General features: G+C 40.5%; 1 pseudogene; it reads left to right on the top strand.

The window, feature by feature from the left end:
* The first annotated feature begins 2,447 nt into the window (after nucleotides 1–2,447).
* Nucleotides 2,448–2,988, top strand: LOC102871763 (annotated as a pseudogene).
* The last annotated feature ends 394 nt before the right edge of the window (nucleotides 2,989–3,382 follow it).

Raw genomic sequence — 3,382 nt, 5'->3', positions numbered from 1 at the left:
ACCCATTTTGAATAATATTGCATGAGTTCCTTGTTTTTCAATGCAGCATAGTATTCCATTGTGCGAATATACCACAGCTTCTCTACCCATTCGTTTGTTCAACCAAGATTTTTATAGTCTTGGAAACCCTATAGGACAATTCTTTTCCACAGAATTGCCATGGGGTGTTTGGGGTTTCTGGTTTTGGTGAATCATAACTATCTATTTGATGTTGTTGTTTTTTATATGTTGTTGTTTAAAAAGTCCTGGTGGTTTAGTGTGTCTGTTAAGATTCACAGCCTTGGAAACCCAAGGGTGGGTAAACAGAAGTTGAAAATGACTTAGCAGCAGTTATTGTTGGTGTTAGGTGCCACTGAGGCAACTCAACATTCTGTGACCCCATGAACCACAGAACTGAATCTTGCCTGACCCTGCAGCAGCATCACCTGGATCTTTGACCTTTTGATCTCTGATCTCCTGTTTGTTGGTACAGTCATTGTCAATCCATCTTGTTGACAAGGCTTCATCTTTTCCTGACTTTTCCTAGTGTGATGTCATTTCCCAATGTTACTCTTGTTGTTATGTGCTGTTGAGTTGCTGCGACTCATAAAGACCCTATGTACAACAGTTCTGAAGCCTGCCCTATTTTGAGTCTCACTGACTCTGACACACCTACTACCGTTGTCCTAGTTACTGTATCAATCCATCTCATCTGGAGCCTTCCTCTCCTGCGCTGTCCCTCAACCCTTCTGAGCATGATGTCTTTCTCCAAGAACTAGTCCTTCCTGACCACATGCCCAAAGTATGTGAGACAGAGCTTCAAAATCCTAGCCTCCAACGAGAAACTTGGCTTCACCCTCTCCAAGACAGACTTATTTGTTTTCTTGGTGGTCCGTGGTATGTTCAAGACTCTTCTCTAGCACCACAATTCAAAGGCATTGATTCTTCTGTTATCCTTAGTCACTGTCCAGTTCTCTAATACATAGCAAGTAATTGCGAAGACCATGGCCTGGATCAGGCACACCTTAGTCTCTAGACTGACATCATTGCTTCTCAGTACTCTGGAGAGGTTTCTGAGAGATTTCCCCAGTGCAATTCATCTTTTGGTTTCCTGACTGCTGGTGTTGGCTGGTGCCAAGCAAGCTTTAATTATTAACAACCTCAATTTCTTCTCCATCTATCATGGTGCTGCCAATTGGCCCAGGAGTGAGAATCTTTGTCTTCTTGATGTTCAATCCATATTTAAGGCTGCAATCCTTGACCTTCTGCAGCAAGCTCTTCAGGTCCTCCTCCATTTCAGCAAACATAGTTGTGTTATCTGCATCATGTAGGTTGCTGATGAGTCTTCCTCCTATCTTGATGCCACATTCCTTTTCATAAAGCCCAGCCTCCCAAATGATCTGTTCTGCATACAGATCGAAAATGTATGGAGAAATGATGCATCCCTGACACACTCCTTTCCTGATTTTGAACCATTCAGTGTTTCCTTGCTCTATTCTGAGGACTGCTTCCTGGTCTGAGTATAGTATTTGCATGAGCACGAACAATCAAAAATGGATTCCCATTCTCCTCAAGGTTAGCCACAATTTGTTGTAATCCACACAGTCAAATGTCCTTGTGGGGGGGGGGGGAATCACCAATAGTTGCTGTTACAATTAAATCAATAAAGATCTTGAGTTCAACTTGAAAAAAAATGTCCTTGTATAGTCAGTGAAACATAGAAAGACATTCCTCTGGTAGTCTCTGCTTTCTGCCAACATCCATCTGATAATAGCAGTAGTATATCTAAAACATGAAATGTTTCCTTTTTTTTATGCTCTCATATTATCTTCACATACGTTGGGCATGATCCCAGGAGGGACTAGTCCTTGGTGAAGGACATCATGCTAGGAAGGATGCAGGGACAGAACAGGAGAAGTACATCCTGGATGAGATAGACTGACACAGTAACTGGGGTAATGGGCGTGGGAGTGTCAGAGACAGCAAGATTGGCTCTGGATAGGGCTGGGTTCACAGCAATTGTGCATAGGGTCATTATGAGTAACAGGCAACTTGATGGCACACAAGAGCAATAAATTATCTTCATCTGAATTCTGCCTTTGATATTCATATTTATCTTAATATAGTATGATATAGCTTTGCATACCCCTCATTAGCTCTACAGGGAATTGCCTGGCATGGTGGTGCAGTCTTAGGCAAGTCATGGTATCCCATCATATAGGAGACTGCAAAAGAAACCGGTCATTACCTGTCTGAAGAGCATCCTCTTGATCTACACGTTCATCTTTTAGATAACTGGTGTTATCCTTCTTGCCATTGGCATTTGGGGCAAGGTGAGCATGGAGAATTATTTTTCCCTTTTAAATGAGAAGGCCACCAATATCCCCTTCGTGCTCATGGGCACTTGCACTGTCATTATTCTTTGGGCACCTTTGGCTGTTGTGCTACCTGCTTGGACTTCGGGTTGGATGCTAAAACTGTATGCAATGTTTCAGACTCTTATTTTTTTTGGTTGAACTAGTTGCTGCTATCGTAGGATTTGTTTTCAGACATGAGATTAAGAGCAGCTTCAAGATTAATTATGAAAAAGCTCTGAAGCATTATAACACTACAGGAGATTATAGAAGTGACGCAGTAGACAAGATCCAAAGTACATTACATTGTTGTGGTGTCACCACATATACAGATTGGCAAGATACTAATTATTATTATTCAGATCAAGGATTCCCAAAGAGCTGCTGTAAAATTGAATGTTCTCCAAGCAAAGGTGCAAATAACATAAACAAAGGTTGTTTCATAAGGATCATGGCAAATATAGAATCACAAATGGGAGTTATTGCAGGATTTTCTTTTGGAGTTGCTTGCTTCCAGCTGATTGGAATCTTTCTAGCCTACTGCCTTTCTCATGCTGTAACAAATAACCAGTGTAAGATTGTATATCCAGCATATCTGCAAGCTTATTCCTCTCCACCTTTAAGTCTTAGGACCCAAAATGTCAACCTTTTATGAAAATAAATAAGATCATCAGAATGAAAGACCACTCACTGATTGCCAATAACCTGAAAAACAGCTGAGATTGCTTCCCAGCAGAGATGATTCATTCAGGAGTTGGGCGGTCGTTGGAATCAATCAAGACATTTATTCAATGTGTTCTAAGTCTTTCTTCAGTCTCATTCATGTTAGATCTTTGAAATACCCCATTTTACCCTAAAGCACTGGAAGAGCTATTAAATTGTAAAGTGGAAAAAAGGAAGATAGTATGATATAATCACTTTTTTTCCTCCTTAAAAACTTTTTACTCTGCTTTGACTTTTGGGGTTTGTGTGTGTGTGTGTGTGTGTGTGTGTGTTTTAATTTTTTTATTTAGTTTGTTTATTTTTCATTTCAATGAACATCTACAGAG

The sequence above is a fragment of the Elephantulus edwardii genome, unplaced genomic scaffold (genome assembly GCF_000299155.1).
Source record: "Elephantulus edwardii isolate Elephantulus edwardi_28Jun2011 unplaced genomic scaffold, EleEdw1.0 scaffold00465, whole genome shotgun sequence".
Taxonomy (NCBI): domain Eukaryota; kingdom Metazoa; phylum Chordata; class Mammalia; order Macroscelidea; family Macroscelididae; genus Elephantulus; species Elephantulus edwardii.
The sequence above is the reverse complement of the archived record's forward strand: the minus strand, read 5'-3'. Positions and strand labels throughout refer to the sequence as shown.